The 20,581-nt window shown below is 43.3% G+C and overlaps 1 protein-coding gene across 1 annotated transcript in view; it reads left to right on the plus strand.

Annotated features, from left to right (window-relative positions):
• THSD7B (thrombospondin type 1 domain containing 7B) overlaps positions 1-20,581 on the plus strand; it is a 1,756,834-nt gene that overhangs the window by 1,568,640 nt on the left and 167,613 nt on the right. The window lies entirely within an intron of this gene.

Consider the following 20,581-nt stretch of genomic DNA (forward strand, 5'->3'; position numbering starts at 1 on the left):
TAGGAGGGTGCTGTGGCAGACTGTGTCAAAGGCTGCGGAGAGGTCGAGGAGGATGAGGGCGACTGTGTCTCCATTGTCTAGTAGCGTTCGAATGTCGTCTGTTGCTGCGATGAGGGCGGTCTCAGTGCTGTGTTTTGCTCGGAAGCCAGATTGTGAGGGGTCGAGGGATTTGTTGGCTTCGAGGAAGGTGGCGAGCTGGTTGTTGACAGCTTTCTCGATGACTTTGGCCTGGAATGGGAGAAGCGAGATGGGGCGGTAATTTTTGAGTTCGGTGGGGTCCGCTGTTGGTTTTTTCAGAAGGGCGGTGAGTTCAGCGTGTTTCCAGTCTTCCGGGAAGGTGGCGGAGTTGAAGGAGCAGTTGATGACGTCTCTGAGGTGCGGAGCTATGACGGAGTCTGCTTTGTTGAAGATGTGGTGAGGGCATGGGTCTGTGGGGGATCCTGAGTGGATTGAATTCATCAGGCGGATGGTGTCCTCAGTGGAGATTGGGTTCCAGTCGTTGAGAATGTTCACGGGGGGAAGATGATCAGCAAATGGTAGGGTGGGTTGATTTCCGGGTTGGTTGTCAAAGCTGTTGTGGATGTCTGCAATCTTGTTGTGGAAAAATGATGCTAGGGAGTCGCAGAGGGTTTGAGAGGGGGTGATGTCGTTGGAGTTGGCCGAGGGATTGGAAAATTCCTTGACGATGTTGAAAAGTTCCTTGCTGTTGTGGGCGTTGTTGTCAAGTCGATCCTTGAATGCTGTTTTCTTGGCTTTTCGGATCAGTTGGTGGTGAGTGCGGGTGGCGTTTTTGAAGGCGTCCTTGGTGCTGGTGGTTGGGTCTTTTTTCCAGGCCTTTTCAAGGGAGCGGCAGAGTTTCTTGGACTTCTTGAGATCATCGTTGAACCATGAGGCCTTCTTGCTGCCAGGTTTGCTTTGCCGTTTTTTCAGTGGTGCTAAGGTGTCGGCGGTGTTGGATAACCATAGGGTGAGGTTAGCGGCGGCTTCGTTGGCGTTAGAAGAGGGGGTTGGGGAGTTTTGAAGCAGCGATGCGGAGATTTGGTCCGTGGTGATTTTGTTCCAGTTTCTTTGCAGGGTAGGTTGGAGGTGGATGTTGGGTTTTGGTTTGTTGTAGGTGAAGTGAACGCAGCTGTGGTCAGTCCAGAGGAGGTCCGTGGTGTGGCCGAAGGAGACATGATTGCTGGATGTGAAGATGGGGTCGAGTGTGTGACCTGCGATGTGGGTGGGGGAAGTGACTAGTTGTTTAAGTCCGAGGTTGGCGAGGTTGTCCACGAGGGTGGCGGTGTTGCGGTCGTTGATATTTTCAAGGTGAAAGTTGAGGTCTCCCAGAAGGCTGTATTCTTTGGAGGGGAGCGCGTGTGGAGTGATGAAGTCCGTGATGTCTTCACTGAATTTTGCGCGGGGTCCTGGTGGTCTGTAGAGGAGAGTGCCTCGGAGTGTGGTTTTGGGGTTGATGTGGATCTGGAAGTGAAGGTGTTCGGAGTTGGCGAGGTTGGCGTCAGAGCTGGTTGAGATGCGGATGGATTTCTTATGGACGATAGCGATTCCTCCTCCTGTGTGGCTGGTACGGTCTTTGCGAGTGATCTTATAGTCTTCAGGGATGGCAATGGTGATGTCTGGTGCGGAGGAAGCGTTCATCCATGTTTCCGTAAGGAAGGCGATGTCCGGAGAAATGGTGTCTAGTAGATTCCATAGGTCAATGGCGTGCCTGTGGACCGATCGGGTGTTGAGAAGGATGCATTGTAAGTGGTTGGGGTCAGGAGTCTGATGTGTGGTTGTAGCGGAGATGTTGTCGGTGCCGCTGAATTTGCAGGAGTAGCAAGAGAAAGGTCCATGGGTGCGTCCAGGAGCGGCTTGAACGCAGTTGGGGGCGCGACCGGGGGTGAGGGCTAGGAGGGCGGCGGCATCGTAGGTAATGCGGGGGGGCTGGGCAGCGCGAGGGGCAGGGGGTCTGGCGCTGGGCGCGGTCCAGGCGCGGACGGGCGTAGACGGGCTTACCTTTGGCGCACCTTCGGCGCGAATGGGGCGCGGTCGCTGCGCGTGAACGCTGCGCGCGGGAACTCCCGTCATATATGGATGGTGGAGGGGGAGGGGCGAGGGCGTCACAGCTGGGAGGCGGGGCGGGCACACGAGGACAACAACAAACAAAATGGAGGCAGAGGGGGGAGCACAGCGTAGCGCTAGAGTCAAACGCGCTAACAGGACTGAAAGCAGTGGGAAAATAATTAATAAAGCGCTAACGAAGCAAAGCGGCAATATTCAACACAGCAGTCGAAGTGTAGCTGAATGAAATTGCACAATTAAAGCAGTTCAAGCAAGGCAGCGCTACGAAATAATTAACACAGCAGGCGAAATGTAACAAAGCAGTTCCAGCAAGGCAGCGCTATGAAATAATTAACACAGCAGGCGAAGTGTAACCAAATGGAAAGGCGCTTTTTAAAATCAATTCCAGCAATGCAGCGCAATAATACCAGATGCCTGCAAGAGACACTGGGAGCGACCACTCAGCCTGTAAGCGAGGAGCGAGAACATGCCCAGGCCCCCAGTCCCCACCTGAGTGCCGAACGAGGGCGCTCAGAAAAATCACAACGTTGCATTGCAGCATTGTGATTGGCCCAGGAGAGCCAGGGTGCTTCCTGTTCTGGCCGGAGGGAGGAGGAGGAGAGACACAACGAGGAGGATGCGTCAAGGAGGACACAGCGAGGATGTAAGTGAAATTCTATCTTTTATTTACCCCCTAACCCCCGCCCACTACCCCGATCTGTGCCAGCCACCACTGGTTAGATGTGTGAGTAATCAACATTGTACTTCTGCAAAAGATTTGTCTTAAAGGTATCTTTAAATAGTTATTGGGTGGCCCTAGTAGTTGCTTCTCAACAGGAAGGTACAGACTGAGTAAAATAAGCCATGCTGTAGGGAGGTGGGTCAGCACTACAAGGATGACCCTACTGCTTTCCAAACACTGGGAATAGAGATGGTCATCTTGCCTTCACTTATGATCATGGAGGGTTTGGAATCCAGCACTGGCTCCTAAAGAATGCTCCAATAGTCTGAAGAACCTGCAGAAACCCAGGATTCCGGAAGTAACACAGACTTTCATGTGTGACCTAGACCTTTTGTGATATGACATGGAAAATTTCTCAAAGACTTGAGGTATACATATTTCCTTTGTCACAAATGCTTCTCATATATCGACTACTATCTAGGGTTGGGCAGAAAATGCAGAGTTTTACTCAGTGGAATTTCATGGAGCTAACAAAAAATTCTGCCAGATTCTGCAAAGTTCCACGAGCGATGGCATTCTGGTCCATTGTTCTGCTCATGCTGATTTTAGTGATGGGAACTTGTCCTGTGCTGTGAAATCAGAGCTGTTAGAAATGGGGGTCTCTAGTTGGCAGAGGTATGTACAACAAGCGCAAATGGCACCATGCAGTGAACAAGAGGGTGCTGCTTTTTTCTGCGGCTCGAGTAGATTTTCTACTCGATTGGCAGCTTTCGCAAAATGAGTGGCAACTTTCTCAACATGAGTTGTAGCGACCTGCCACGACTGCCTGCGTTGAGAGAAATTAACAAAAACTCTTTCACACAACAGAGTGTGAAGTGGGCAAAACTCATCCAGAGGAGCAAAGTCTACCACCCACCCCTACTATTATCATGCATGACACTCCTATCCACATGAACAAAAAAAAACAGTTTTACCCTGAATATAGAGAATTAGGAGAATGCAACAGTTATGGCCTATCTACTATAAATGGTTGAGTGTAGGGGAGTTTCTCTAACCTATATAACAAGCATTTGCAATGCAGCATGTCTCGCATTATTAAAGTTTGAGCTATTGGCATTGCTAAATAATGCAACACCATTAGCTCAAACTTTAATAATGTGAGACCTATTGCATTGCAAATAATGCCAGTTCTTTGGTACATTTTAGCAAGATCGCTCAATTGTGTTTAGGGTTTGCTCAGGTGTGTAAAAATACCTGCCCCTCGAGGGGCTGGACGTGGATATCCAGAGCAGGATGATGCTGTTCAGTGGGTACTTGGTCACCTCTCGAACCAGACGTAGCCCCATTGTGTGACCTTGCGCAAATAACACTATTACTAACAAGGTGATTATTTGTTGACCTCCCTGGTATACAGCGCTCTGGTTGATGCCCTAAGGGGTTCTGTGCGCGCTATATAAAACTCAATACATAAAATAAAAATACGTAAATGGGTGCGAGCCATATGTCTTCGATTATCGCGCCCGGGTATGGGGACAATAATTGAAGACATATGGGCTTTGGTGCGTGTAACAGACACAAATAGGCCGTGGGCAGAGCAATGCGCCCGTCTTTGGCCTATTGCGTGCTTCTGTTCAAAATAAACAACCACGCAAAGCCCAATTACAGAACACAAAACAAAAAACACACGCACAAGCGTGTTCAATTCCAGGGTTTATTTCTAAACCCCGGACAAAATGACTCTTGCCTGCGCGTGCACTGCTGCGCAGTGCAACACAGGCCGCGAGACCTAAAAATCCTGTGCTCTCAATTTTTTCTACAATGGTATTGAGATTGGGTGATTTTTACTTTGTGGCTTACAGATACAGCTGTTTTTCTGAGAGGGTATCATGAAAATCCCATCTTGTCTCATGTGACAAGATACAGATATGCTGAAAGAAAAAAGTATATAACCATGCAATTGAAAGGCTCAGCAAATCATATAAACAGTCTTGGAGTATCTGTAATTAAAACGTAATGTTTGTAGTTAATGTACAGAAGATGGAATTTCATAAGAATATGGCTGATCACAGAAATTATCTCTTTGAATTCAGTAACACGTAGTAAAATTGTAACTTGACAAACAGCATCAAAGGACAACAGAACCAATATTTGGCAGATCAGAATGAAAGTTAATGTCAACCAGGATAACATTTTCTGCATTATACTCCAATGTAACTGCCTCATTCTTGGGTCTAAAGACTTGATTTGAAACCATCTTTACTCCCAAATAAAAATGAGCCAGAAAACATGAAAAGTCAACTGCAGAAGTGAAAGTCGTGGTTGGTCAATTTAAAAGTGGTAAATTGTCAGGCCCTGCTGGGCTACTAGGAATATAATTACCCCTCTTATGCTAGAACGGCTCAATCTCAAGCACAATAAATCTTTTATTGAGTTCAAGTATTTTAGCAAGAAACAAACATTATGCTCCTCTATAAACCTGGCAAATAACCAGATGTATATAAATTTCAAGGACCAAAGGCCAGATGTGCTCACACATTCATTTAGTAAATTGCAGGGTTTGTGACAAGAAATGTGTTTCTGAATGTACTACACCCATTTATCGAGTCGGCAACATGTAACCAAATTGTTAAATTGTTTTTTTGAAATTATAAGAAATGGCTATTTGGAAGGGGTGTGTTATGGGTGTTCCTTCCAGGTTTGAAAAGGTCTATGGCAAGTAAATCATTAATTAAATAAACCTAAATTGATAAATACATTATGAGTTATAATTTATAGCCCACTATAGCAAAGACTTTTCACCCACTACATGGATCAGTTTTTAGTTTTATTATTCAAAGACACATTTTTTTTTAAAATATATATCTGGTAGTTCTTTTTATTTAAAGTATAAATATAAACTTTTTTTGGTACAAACTGATATGTTTTTCTAATAATTTAGTATTTTTGTAAAGCATTATATTCAGAATAATTCATAAAAACATATAACATAGACACAATTGAGCATAAGACAAAAAGAGAGAGACTATGGAAGCAAAGTGGTAGATGACACACTAGGCGCGTTTCGGCTTGGCAGCCTTCGTCAGGTGACCCGTCTTTTGCACTATAATTTAAAAACATTGGTGAAAGTCAAAAAAAGAGCATATAGGGGGCATGTACATTTTTATCTATTTCACATTTTATATATCTTTATTTGGAGCATTTGTAGTTATAAACAGTTTGAGAAACATAATATATAGTATCACATGTCCATGTCTTGTGGTGTAGTATTTATATAGCCACATATAATTCAATATGTATAACATAGATTCATTTCATTAAATAAGACGAAAAGAAACCAGAACCATAACTTCATATGTTCTTGACCTTAATGATACAGCCTTTGTATAGGTATATTTTCTATGTAGGTAGATGCAATAAAGACCTTCATCTGCTTCATCTGGACTGAGATTATATTAGACATATTCCATTTGACATATACCTCATTTTTTATCGTTCATGGTTTGGTATTTTTTTATCAATTATCTGTTTAACCAATAAAGGCCTTCATCTCCTTCATCTGGTTTCAGATTATATTAGACATATTCCATTTAACATATACCTCATTTTCATCGTTCATGTTTCAGTATTGTTTCAACAATTGTATAATCAAGCAAATGTATATAGTGAAAGAGTGATATATACAATATAAAATGACCATTTCAAAATAATTCTGTTTGGATGGAAACATATACCCATCATTCCATCTTCACTAGTAACTGATTATACTATGGTGTAGATATATATAGTACAGCATTAACGTACTTACATGAAATGCTCAAGATGAGAAGAAAAACTGGCTTAAAAACATATATATTTCGTCAGAGCTTCGTGTTCCTGTATATAGATAAGAAATAAACAAAAGAGGGGATACAAACAAAAATTGGTGACCTGTGCCAGAGATAAAAATATGTAATAGTGAAGTTATCAGTTAAAGACGCCAACCTATAAAGGAGGGGATAGCTGTGATTGGTCGCCTAAGGATCAGCAGAAAAAGTGCAAAGTAAAGCCATAAGCGACAGAATATAGTGAATATTCCACACAGTGATGGTGGTTCTATTGGCTATATTTTTTATACTTACCAATTAATGTTGTTTATAACATATATTGTGGGTTTAGGCGTTAATGTATAGAAGATAGATGTCCTAATGGAAAAAACCCAATATATGTATATATATCTTTGTAATCTAAATATGAAATTAAAGGTAGAGCTATAGGGAGTGTCAACACTAGATACTTAAAAAAGATCATCACATACCTTCAAACTATGGTGAGGATACGTTGTGCTTGTTCCTTGAATATATGCATTACCCCATGATGGGAAACGGTACAGTGTATATGGGAGACGAACCTAGAATCTAGGCAACTGATCTATGAAAGAAAGAACACTGGTTTTAGATGTTATACTATTATGTTTCACGAAGTTATAAGCTTCCTTTAACAGAAATAAAGATGTATACCTGAGATTGAAATCACATTTATATTAGCCGGGGGCCAGATGGAGACTCATGTGGTTTGGCGATATATCTAAAAGCAATTTATGAATAAGTTTAGACACATTATTAGGATAATAATGTGAAGTATATAATGATAATTTCGACGTCAATCGCCATAAGGCATGTACATGAATTACTCCGTGTGCTTTATTACCAAATGAAACGATAACAAAGTTTCATACATGGTTGTAAGGGTAGGGCTAGTTTTGCTTTGTTTATAAGATAGTATTTTCAACGTTAAGAACTAGACTGATTCATGACAACAGTTTTCATATAAATTGGCCCCAAATGGGGGTATCTTAACCATCATTAATGTTTGGCATACAAATAATAGGCGTTCTAGTGTGTACCGATAATATTCACCATAACCGTAACATCGACAGTTATATCAGGCGGCTATAATTGCGCTTCCGGCTAAGCCCAAACAAACTAGACGGTCTTCATTGTCTAGCAGCAATTGATGCTAATATTTTAATGCATCTACAACACTTCCTGCTCTGGTGTAGCATGGCTAAATTAGCTACATGTAATATTAATTTGATAAAAATTAGTGCTTAAGCGTAACATGGACAGTTATATCAGACGGCTATAATTGCACTTAAGGCTAAGCCCAAACAAACTAGACGGCCTTCATTGTATAACAGCAATTGATGCTAATATTTTAATGCGTCTAAAACGCTTCCTGCACTGGTGTAGCATGGCTAAATTCGCTACATTTAATATTATTTAGATACAAATTAGTGCTGGCTGTAGAACGTATTTGTCGACCTACCTGATACTTTTTCAAAAACGGCGGGATATGGCCCTCACGGCATAGGGTGCTCTGTAAAACCGGCGTGTCACGTCGGATGGAGAAAACACGAGAGTGTGTACGAGCACCATCTTTATAGAGGTGTCTCCAATTGTTTGATAGCTGAGAGTGAAAGCGGACTGCTGCAAATGCTACATAGCAATAAACATCAAAAACGGCCCCTCGTAGTTGTTGCTAAGTATATAAAGAACGGACCACTCGTATCAGTATATATGTGCTAGAAATGGAAAACGGACTGTATGTCGTCCGATCAAGCTATCTGGATCCGCATGAAGGTCGATATAGGACAGTGCGTGTCAACAAGCTTGTCAACAAGCTTGCCTACAAAATAGTTTGTCAATATTCCTGGCATTTCATGCAAATGGTTATATCAGTATTATGTTGACTGTAACCATTATTTATGATTTCCGTATGTTGTCGGTGAAAATATACAACAACTAAATGTGTGGATAAAGTGATTAAATGATAAAAAGATAAGAAAACGAAGAATATTTTCCTAACTTTACAACAAAATTGTCAGATTAGATATTATACAGAGGACCCGGAATAATGATCACCCTAATTATGTATACATAGATGTGGTGAGTGATGACAATAAGCTAGTGATAGAAATTATCCCAGTCAAAGTTAACCTGAATATAACGTCGATAGAAAAAAGTGATCAATATATGTTTTCATCCAATCAGATGTATGAAACCACATCCAGAGCTAACAATATGTAGTATCGTTGCCACTATATATTAACAGAAGAAAGTTACTATACATTTAATTGAAATATAGCATCATTTCATATAGGGTTTCTTCCATATTTTCTACAACATTTTTGAGTATATCACATAGGTTACTTACAATTCTTACATTGAATATAGCACACAGGTTATTCAGACATAGGACTTCAAATAATTGCCGGCTCCCAGGGTATTACTGAATTTAGTCCTTTTTTTACAGTATCTAGCATAAAGATAAAGTATACCTCACGTTTTTTTCCTATTGCTTCACAGCAGATCTCTACTGTGGGTTTAATCTTTTCTAGTATGAACCATCGTATATCTTCAGGTTTGTGCTCTTACAGGTACTCTTGGAGTACCTGTAATTGAAACATAATGTTTGTAGTTAATGTACAGAAGATGGAATTTCCTAAGAATATGGCTGATCATAGAAATTATCTCTTTGAATTCAGTAACACGTAGTAAAATTGTAACATGACAAACAGCATCAAAGGAGAACAGAACCAATATTTGGCAGATCAGATTTAAAAGTATGTGTAAATCTGAGTCAACAACAAAAATGAATGCCATGCAAGAGCAGTCGTTAAAATGGTGAAACAAGGGGAAATACTTTTATTTCTCTTCGTTTTTGCTTTTTCTACGTGTGCTACATTCTACAGCACACTTAGAAAGAGCAAAACACCATTAATAATTGTTTATGAGCAGGAGTGTGTCCCTTTCTACATGTAAACAATCATTAAATAATGACTATTTGCCACCTCCTTAGAAGTGACATATCACCCTTATGAAATGTTTATGTGCAGGAATAGACACCTTGGATTATGGTGAAAGGGTGCCTACGTTGGTGCTAGGCAGCTAATTTTAGCACCAGCGCTAGGGAAAACAGAGGGGTGCACCGTATTGTTGTAAATATGGAGCATCCCTGCTTTTTGTAAATGTCAGAGCTAAATTTAGCGCAGCTCCGTGCTCTGACATTTCGTTGTAAATATGCCCCCCTGATTTATGCTAACTGCGGTAATTCCTCCTCGTTATCAAGCAGGAATTCTGTTTGTTTAAAGCTTTGTTTTTAATGAATATGTGTTTTTTTCAAAAACAAATATTTACTTTGACTACATGGAAGTATTAAAATACGTAACAATGTTTTCAGTGGCAGTATAGACTGTGAGCGTTTTCTGGAAAATAATTATTGTTTATTGCAATATTACCCTATAATGCTCAATTCTCACAAACTATGTCATAATAACCAATATTTATATCATTTCCAGCAGACAACAAATTACAAAGTTATGCTTTCTGATCTATCTTGAGAAACCAGTCATTCTCACTGAGCTACAAAAATGAAACAGGGTTGGGAACATTTCAATTAACTTCAACTTTAACATTTTCATGTATAAGAGACCTCGCCTTCAGGGTACTCACTGTTGATGCAGGGAGTAATGGGGAATCGTATGCAGACAGACAGTTGTTGCTCATTTCACTCTTCTGTGAAGGCATAAATAGATCAAAGAAAACCTATTTCACTAGCTTCTATGGTATGTAAATGCTCTTCAAACAGCTAATCTTCATTTTGCAGGCATGAACTAAAAGGGCTGAAACTTTGGAAGAGTTTTAGACTTCTAAATGTTTAAGTCTAGGAAAAGAAGACTGACATAAAATATATTCCCATGTATTGTAGAGTAGGAGGAATTCATTTACTTCCTGTCATGGAAGAAAACAATTCCAATGGTGTTACAGTGTTTAACATCTGTGAATGGAAAATCTGAGCCTTTGCTTAGCTCTATAAAGTAGTATAAACTCATAGTGATGCTCTTTCTACTGCTGCAAATCACAGGCAGGAGGGGATGAATTTGTTGTCTTTTTTCAAGGAATATGCCTACTTTTTGCAGACATTATGTGAAATTAAATGAAGTATTTAAACAGTGTAGAGTTGAGGGCACATCTCATGTACAAAAGCCATATGCTACGCTGACAGGAAGACAGCTTTGAGCAGAACATTCCTCTTAGCTACAGTTTTACAGTTGCCGCAAGAAATGTTCTTCTTTCACTTGCGTCCCATAAGTGTAAATTACACAAAAGTGCACAAGCACAGTTTTTCGAAAAATGTAATGTTCCTACTGTGAAATACACGAACTTGATAAGATTTTGATTATAAAATAAAACATTCGCGTTGATGTCCTCTTAGAGCTGTTCATTGTGTGCACATTATCAAAGACAAGGTCACAGATTTAAATCAAGCTAAATATGTTTAACCCTATCGTGTTTCTTGTGAACACAATGCACACTATGAAGTTGGGTATTATTAACATCTATTATGTCCGTGCCAAGAAACAATTCAGTTTGTTTTTTAAATTATACAAATTGTAAATATTTTCGAACTCTTTCTTAGGTTCTCTCTAGTTGAGAGAGATTAATTGGATAATGTATCTGCTTCGGGGATCTATGCTTAGTAATCATGTTGTTAGATCTGGGGGTCTCTAGTTGGCAATGTTATACACCTTTGTTCAAATAGGGACCCTTGTTTCTAAGTCAGAATAAGGGGATTACACTACTGGATAACCCCTGCTCACCCCCTTGGTAGCTTGGAACGAACAGACAGGCTTATCTCAGAGGCAACGTGTTAAGCATTTGTGAATATACACAGTATTACAGTGAAAACAATACAGATGGACACCACACTGGTTTTATAAAAATAAGTATTCTATATTCGACGAATACACGCTTCCTCGGAGATGCGGCAGCGGCATGCTTCTCCGGCGATGCGATGACTACAGTTGCGGCGGCGACACGCTTCTTCTCGTTGCATCGCACTTTCCATCTCCCAGCGACATGCAGGCTTCTGGAGATAGACTTCCCAGCAAGGAAATTCAGAGGGGAGATGGAGGTGAAGTCTTTGGTCCCTGAAACTTCAGCAGGAAGCAAGCACAAGTTCAAGCCCTTGGAGTAATATTCTGCAAGATGATGAAAGTTCTTAAAAGGTTCCTTCTCCTTTCCTTGGCAATGAAGAAACCACTGAAGGCCAACCCAGCTAACAGCATCCTGGCAGAGGGGCAGTCCAAACTCCTGCAGCTTCCTTGGTTCATCTCCTTGGCAAAAGGTTTGTCTTGTTCCCAGAAGTGATCTAAAGTTCTTAGGTCTGGGACCCAATATTTATACTACTTTTCTCTTTGTTCTCTGAAGGCAGAGGGGCCTTTGCCCAGTCCAAACCAGTTCAGGAGCACTCTGTTGACATGACTCCATCTTTACTTTCACAGTGCAGGGCAGAAACATCAGACGCCCCACAGGAGGTGGAGCCAGCATTGTGGAGGGAAAGCACAGCCCTGGAGCACTTTGTTGACATGATTCCTTCTCTTCTTTCACAGTGCAGGGCAGAGACATCAGCCGCACCCCAGGGGGTGGAGCCAGCATTGTGGAGGGAAGGCCCAGCCCTATTTAGGTCCCAGGTGCAACTCCTCCCTCCCATCTAGATGCAGATCTCCCTATGCACCACTGGGCTGACTCATTCTGTCTCCTGGAACCCCCCAGCCCTGTCACTCACAACCTAGCAGAGGCATGCTTGGATAGTTAGACAAGAAAATACCTGTTTTCTAAAAGGGGTATTTTCAAGCACATAATGTTAAAGCCAACTTCACTAAAAGATGTGTTTTATCATTCTGAGTTTAGGCATACTAAACTTGAATTTCTACCGTATTCACTGAGTCAGTTGGGATTATAAGATGTAATATTCTAACTGCCTATTCTGGCCTATGGAGAACAGGTAACCTTGCAATAGTGAAAAACGAAAATGGCTGTAATTCACTATAAGGACAGGCCACACACACCAGGGCATGTCCTACCTTATACTTACAAGGCACCCTGCCCTCGGGCCTACCATAGGGGAGTCTGATATGAAGAAAAGGGAAGGTGTAGGGACTGGCAAGTGGGTGCCCTTGCCAAGTCGCCATGGCAGTAACAGACTGCACACAGGTCTTGCAATGGCAGGCCTGAGACACACTTTTCAAGCTGCTTTTGTGGGTGGCACAACCAGTGCTGCAAGCCCACCAGCAGCATTTGATTTACATGCCCTGGGCACACATGGTACACTGTACTAGGGTCTGACAAGTAAATCAAATAACCCAATCATGGAATCACTAATTAGTACATCAATTTAACATAGGGAGCACTTGCACTGTGGCACTGAATAGCAGTGGCACAGTGCCCAAAGCATATAACCAGCAAAAACATATCAAAAACAGAGAAGGCAATCCGGCAAATTGGAAGGGAGACTCACACCAATGATTTCAGGTCTAACACATGTCATAAAATTTAGACAGGTGACTCAGCCCTTCATGAATTTGCTGTAAAATGAAATGAGCATGATTGTGTTGGGTAGTATTAAGACTCAATATCGAAAGAAATGCTGTGATTGAGGGTGTTTGAAAAATAAATACCAATTTATGACTGACTTGTTCTTCCTGTGACTATTTTTTTGTATGGCATTGCACTGGTTATTGTGCATACTCCCATGCATCTTTGTGGAAGTCGCAGGTTCAACTATGAATAGCCACTTTGAAACTATGGATAATCACTTTGGACGTTGATGGATTATCAAGAACATAACCCAGCCCAAATGATGTCACCCATGAACATTTATCACACTTGACGTTTAGTCTGCACTTTTGACTTTGAAATCAGCTATTGTGACATAAAACTCTTGTGGACTAGCTATTTACTATAGAACTCTAAAATGATATTCCAATTATCACTTTTGCACATACTGTTATCATCATTACATTTATCTTTATACATGAGGGATCAGGGAATCTACTTTTGTGAGTGCAATTTGATTCTGAGCTCCTCACATTTAAATAATACATCCAGGCATCTAGCATTGCATTATTAAACATTTCTAAGCTATTACTTTTTAAAATAATGTTAAGCTTAGTGTTGTCATTTAATGTAATAGGGCTTTCACTATTAAAATTTCTTTCACATTTTTGTGATAGTTCAAACTATGATTCAAAATATTTCTCTCATTTCAATGGTCTTTTGTTGAACAGTTTATTTATGTCATTTGATTGAGTGAAGAAAATGGAATAACTCAGTTACCCAAAAAGATAGAACAATTGATAAAACAGCTGAAAAATTAAGCTGGAAAACTAAGGTGCCATATGACTTTTTACAAAACATTATGGGGCATATTCACAAGGAGCTATCACCAAATTAACATCACATTAGCGCTGCCAAAGTCGTGATAAATTAACCTCCCCATTCCCAAGCCGGTGCAAAGAGCCCACAGCACCACATTTCCTCCGTTAGCATCCCCAACAAACATCGCCACGGATAACTGGCAACTATCGCTAACGAGATGCAGTGTAGGCATTCCCGAGTAAAAAGCAGCAATAACTTCACTCCGCAACATACTAAAAGACCAGCCAGATCGGTGTAAGAACACAAAACACACAATAAGGCACGTTAGCAGCAGGAAATGAACACCTGCTCTGACCTGGTGTAAAGTCGGACCACAGCCTGCACCACAAAAGGGAGTACAGCCCAGAGCCACACCTGATGACAAACAGATGCCATGGAGCAAATGAACATGCAGCATGGACACCTAAGAGGGCCACAACACCCACCGACACCACTCCCAGGACCACCACTCCCTGGCACCCTGACCAAAGACATGCCACATCAGCTACACCTAAACATGTACAAAATAATCCGCCTGATGTCATACAATCACAACTGCTGACATGCATGTGTCGCCACAGAAATGAGCATCACACATTCACTTTCAAAGCAACCAATAAAACTTTATTGAAATGAACACTGAAATGAAATGAAGACAGATGGCGGCTCATCCTCTGGACAATCCGTAGGTCAAAGCTTGCAAGACAAAAAACATGATGAGAAGGTGTGTCCTGCGCACATCGAAGGAAAAGGACAGAGAGAGAGTGAAGGAGAGAGAGAGAAGAAGAGAGGGGAAGAGAGAGAGAGCGAAGAAGAGAGGGGAAGAGAGAGAGAGAAGAAGAGAGAGAGAAAAGAAGAGAGGGAGATAGAGGGAGAGAGTGCGACCCCCGCACACCCAGGCCACACTGCTCACCTGTTGCCACTGATGTATCTCCAACCACTTGCCGGTATGTATAGCAGTACACCAGGTCACACATCAGAGTAAGAGCCATCATCTGAAACGGAGTACAGATACATGAGTGGCAAAGTACGCACACTTGCACAAGACAACATCGCCCGCCCGCCCATGCACACCCAGTCCCTCCTGTCACCTATCGGAGCATGCCCGCCCATGCACAACGGGCCTCACTGCTCATCTTCCGCCACCAACAAGTAGACAGGAGGCTCATGGAGGACAGGGTGCGGATGGAGGCAGAAAGGATGGCAGCCACCGCTGCCCATCAGCAGAATGTAGCTGGGATCTACCATGGCCTGCAGATCCTCATCATGGCATTGCTGCCACAAGGCGTGGCAATGTTATGTTATGTTATGTTATGTTAACAATGGTTTTTATAGCGCACTGACACCGGTCGGTTTCCTGGCGCTGTAAAGACAGAGTATGGTCAGAGTTGAAAGTTTATGGGGTTAGTGGTATGCTTGTAGGTAAAGCCAGGTCTTTAGAAGTCTCCTGAATGACAGGAGGTCAGGACATAGCCTGATCTCAAGAGGAAGGGAGTTCCATAGGCGAGGTGCCAGGGTGCCAAATCTGCAGCCACCAGAACGCTTGCGTTTGAAGGAGGGTATTTGTAGAAGACAGTGATGTGCTGAACGTAAGCTCCGGGACGGAGCATATTTTATGATCAATTTAGAGATGAATTTGGGGCTTTTGCCATAGAGTGCTTTAAACATCATACAGCTGACTTTGAAAATGCAGCGCTGGGTTACCGGAAGCCAGTGAAGTGTTTTCAAAAGGGGGGCTGCTGGATGCCATCTAGGCTGGCTTAGAATCAGTCTTGCTGCGTGGTTCTGCACCATCTGAAGACGTTTCAGGAGGAACTGAGGAAGACCTAGGTAAATTGAGTTGGCGTAATCTAAGTGAGAGATCACAGTAGCGATCACCACCTGTATCAGGGCTTCGCGGGTCAGAAGGCGACGAACCTTCCGGATTTTCCTTAATTGGAAAAGGCATTTGGAAACTACCTGACCTACTTGCGTTTTAAGCGAGAGGTCGCTATTTAAGGTAATGCCAAGCGTCTTTGCCGATGGTGAAGGGGACGGGGCTAGACCCATGTCTGTTGGTCAGTAGTGTGGACCCCAGTACTTGGCACTGTCCCCAGTCAGGACCAGCTCGGTTTTCCCAGGGTTCAGTTTCAGATGATTCTGGATCATCCAGACTTGGATGAACCTCATTGTAGACTGGAAAAAAGCAATGGACATTTCTGAGTTGTCAATTGTAAAGAGGAGCTGTAGGTCGTCCGCATAATTCAGCACCGTAACCTGTTTCTTTCTGAGGGCCTGGATTAGGGGGGAGATGTAAAGGTTGAACAGGTGTGGTGATAGGGATGAGCCCTGAGGTACGCCGCAGGTGATGGCTTGTTTTGTGCCCGCTAAATTACCCAGACGAACTGCTTGAGAGCGGTTCGTTAAAAAGGACTTCAGCCAAGCCGCTGCCGTGCACTGGATGCCAGCCTGTGCGACGCGGTCGATCAAGATGGTGTGGTCGACCGCGTCAAATGCGGCTGACAAATCCAGGAGCACTAAGGCCTGCGGAATACGGTTGTCTGCACAATGCCTGAGGGTGTCCATGACTGCCACTACCACAGCCTCTGTTGAATGGGCAGGGGGAAAGCCCGCTTGATGGGTGTCTAGGCAGTTTGATGTCTTGATAAAATTAGACAAGCAGTTGGCAACATGCGCCTCCAATACCTTCGCTAAGAAGGGGAGGAGGGAGATAGGTCGGTAATTTATATTACAGGTGGGGTCTGCGCCCGGTTTCTTCAAGAGGGGTATTACTGTTGCTTCTTTAAAGGCGGTGGGACTTGTCCAGTGGTCATTGAGCTATTCAAAAGAGTGCAGGCGGGTGCCGGAATCACTGATAAACAGTCTTTTAAGATGTAAGGGGGACATTTGTCAGAAGGGGCGCCAGATTTCACTCTCATCAATAATTCCTGGAATAGTTCCGGAGTGATAGGAGTGAATTCACACAGTGAGCCGGTGACTTTAGGACCTGACTCTAGGAGAGAGGGGTCTGGCTCTAGGAGAGAGAAATTTGAGCATTGAGGAATACTGGATTTGATGGTGGCAATTTTCTCTGTAAAAAAGAGGTTGAGTGAGTCGCAGAGAGCCTGGGTTGGTGGCAGACTGGGTCGGGCATTGGCCAAGTTGGTTAATTCGTTGAGGATGGAAAAGATGTCTTTAAATAAGTAAGTGGTTTTTGCCGCTAAGATGGATTTCATGTAGTCCTTCCTGGCACTAATGTATCAAATTTTAGCGTCAGAAGCGTAATTGCAATGCCAAAATCGCTCAAGTTGGCGAAGGGCTAGTTTCTTTGCCTTCAGGTCTGGGGAGAACCATTTTTGGGCATCTGCTCTACAGGCAAGTTTAATTGTTTTGTACGGGGCATGCACATCGCTGGCTGCTTACAGCCAGAGAGAGAGGTTTCTTTCAGCTACATTGATATCAGGATGGTGGAGGGGGATGGAGGTAGCCAAGGTTTGTATAAAATCTGGCTTGACTAAAGAGTTCCATTTTCTGGCACGTCCACCAGTTGCTATAGCGGTGGTCTTATTAAGAGGATGGACGAGATTAAATTTGAGCAGGAAGTGATCAGACCATAGGCACGGGGAGATGGCCGGGGTTGTCACTAAAAGGGAGTTGGTCCAGACTTGGTCCAATATGTGACCCTTACTGTGGGTTGGTGATTGAACTTTTTGATTGAAGTTCAGGTTAGTGAGGAGCTCAGTGAGTTCCTGCGACTGCGGGCTTTCCCTAGGGTCATTGAACCGATAGTTAAAGTCCTCAACCAGTAAGATCCTGGCACGTTCGATAGCCAGGTTGGCGATTTGTTCACTGAACATTAGGGGAAAAGACGGCATGTTATTAGGGGGTCTATAAAGAAGGACACAGGCTATGGCGGAATAGGACGTTTCAATTTTAAATACTAGGTTTTCAGAGTCTGATAAGTTCAAACTAGTCAAGGCTGTGATGCTCAGGTCGTGGCGAAAGATTGCTGCCACTCCCCCACCAGGTTTAGAAGATCCCCGGTCGGAGTGGATAATACGGTAGTTTGGTGGTAAGGCCGAGATAATGTCTGGGGCTGAGTCTTGAGTCAGCCACGTCTCGGTGAGTAGCAAGAGATCGGGTTTGTCCTCGTCCAATAAGAGGAAAAGGTCCAGATTGTGTTTAACCATAGAACCAGTATTTAAGTAGACTATGGACATAGATTTAGTAGACTATGGACATAGATGGGGGACAGGAGTCGGGCTCAGTATTACTATCGTGACCCGCCGTGATCGTGGTAGCGGTGTCCACGGTTGGTATACTATGACCAAGGATCCCCAGTCTCTGGGCTCGATTGCGTGATAGTTCATTAAATGCTGTTGAATGCTGCTGCCACCACACCATCCTCATCTCCGCCCCTTGGTGTGTCTTTGCCTCCTTGTGCGGCAGGCCTAACCACTCCGGCACCAGATGTAACAGTGCACAGAATGCGGCTGACAATCCACCTCCGGCACCTGAGGTGTCATTGGCACACAGTGCGGCTGACAATCCACCTCTGGCACCTGAGGTGTCATTGGCACACAGTGGGGCCGACAATTCACCTCCGGCACCTGAGGTGTCAGTCGCACACAGTACCGCAGCCGGTAGAGCAACACCCCGGGGACGAGGACGTGTATGGGATTGTGATAGGAAGGGTTCAGTAGCATTAACTGGTGTACATTTAAAGGGTCTTGAAAGGACATTTTGTAAATATGTATATGCATGGATGCAGCAAATATGTCAAATATAGAGTGTGGTATGACATGTATTATCAAACTCTATGGGGCATCAGTCTGACTTACCCTCCAAAGTAGACAACTCCCGGTGGACCATGAAGGAATTGTTAGAAACTAAAATCCTGAATCTTCAACATTTACCTGACACCATTCAAACCTGGATGCCTAGGGTACACATGAAATTAAATCTGGTTAGGAATGAGCTCATCAATAGAGACAAAAATGGAACACCTTCACCAACAAGGTATCTGAGTTTCTACATGAATCCTAGCCCTTCATTCAAAGAGTATTTCAAATGGAATTCCAGGATGACTTGAATACTGATTAGGCTCCTTTGTTGGATCAAATCCTACCTATGAGCCCACTGTACAGTGCTACTCCTGATCTTCTTGTAAATTGCTTCACTCACAAGACTTTCTACTGGTCCCTCACTTTAATCACGGTTATGGATCAGAATGAGGGCATGCACAGTGAATATCACCACTTTGCAAGGTCCTCCTCCAGTTAAAAACATCAGAATTATCTTTTTCATTAACTAATTTTCCTCCTGCAAGTGTATTATTCGATGACATTTAATTCAGTTAATGTTTTATAAACTTTGCGATGTCCCGAAAGGTTGTGATGTTTTCTACAATCTTCATGAACTGGTGATCTGCAGTACACCTGGTAAATACTTCTCCCTGCTTAATCTATATTGACAACAGCCACAAAGAGCTGGGGCATTTGTAATGAGGCTACCCGTGATGTTCCCAGAAACAGAAAAGTGCCCCTTTCTTGCAGTGAATATTTAGAATTTAGAAACAGATGTGCTATTTACCTATGCTTGGACAAAGAATGAGACTCTGGGCCGAATTTCGATGTCGGATGGACCTGAGTCTGTCCGACATCAATTCGGTACTGGTACCGACCAACCTCCTGTCGGCAGTCCCAACCCAGCAATTAGGATGTGACCGAACACTGTTCGGTCGTACTCCTATTCTTTACAATGGGTGCATGCATTCAGACAGGAATGCATGCTCTCATTGTAAAGACAATAGTTGTAGTTCATCCCTGCACCTCATGACAGGCACCACAAGGTGCCTGCCACAGGGTGCAGGGATCAACCAGGGGCACCATAGGGGCCCCCTCTGTCTCCAACTGGGGCCGTGCACTCATGGGGGCCCTGCTGGTGGCTCCCAAAGTCGACTTCCTACAGCCTTTCTGTGCAATGCCGGACTGACTACCGGGCAATTTGGAATGCTACCAAGCTGGGAGCTGATTTCACTGCGTGTGGTTCGAAATAATTAAAGCAAAACGAATTTCGTTTAGCACACGCAAGTCTCCATGAACGAAATCAGCCCTCAGCTCAGCAGCATTCCAAACTGCCGGTAGCCAGTCCGGCCCTGTTTCTGTGTAAGACAGGCCGGTACAGAAAGGCTGTCAGAATCCAGCATTGTAATCCCTCAGGTGGAAAGAGTCACAGTTGTGATTACTGGAGGCTTTCCAAATGGCAGACAGGCTCTCTGAGCCCGTCGGAAGCCATTCAGAAATCCAGGTTGGATTCCTTTCCGACTGACTCCATCTAAATCGTTTACTACGGCATCGTAATCAGACCCTTTGCGTTACAGAGCTACCGCTTTTGCCAAGAAACAAACTAGGGGTGGAAGGGATGTTTCATTCTGCCCTCAGAATGGGGGCAATTCTGGTCACTCTGTATTACTTTTCAATGCAGAGTTCCAGACAAATTTTTCTCCTGTGAGGCTCCAGAAAATTAGAGCTGGCGAGCGAGATTTGGCATTCCCTAGAACAATTTTGTAACAAGGGTGATTATAGGCGGTTGAGGTCAGAGGGCTGCTGCTGGAGTAGATTTGCTGCCACTCAAGTAG

The sequence above is a fragment of the Lissotriton vulgaris genome, chromosome 2_1 (genome assembly GCF_964263255.1).
Source record: "Lissotriton vulgaris chromosome 2_1, aLisVul1.2, whole genome shotgun sequence".
Taxonomy (NCBI): domain Eukaryota; kingdom Metazoa; phylum Chordata; class Amphibia; order Caudata; family Salamandridae; genus Lissotriton; species Lissotriton vulgaris.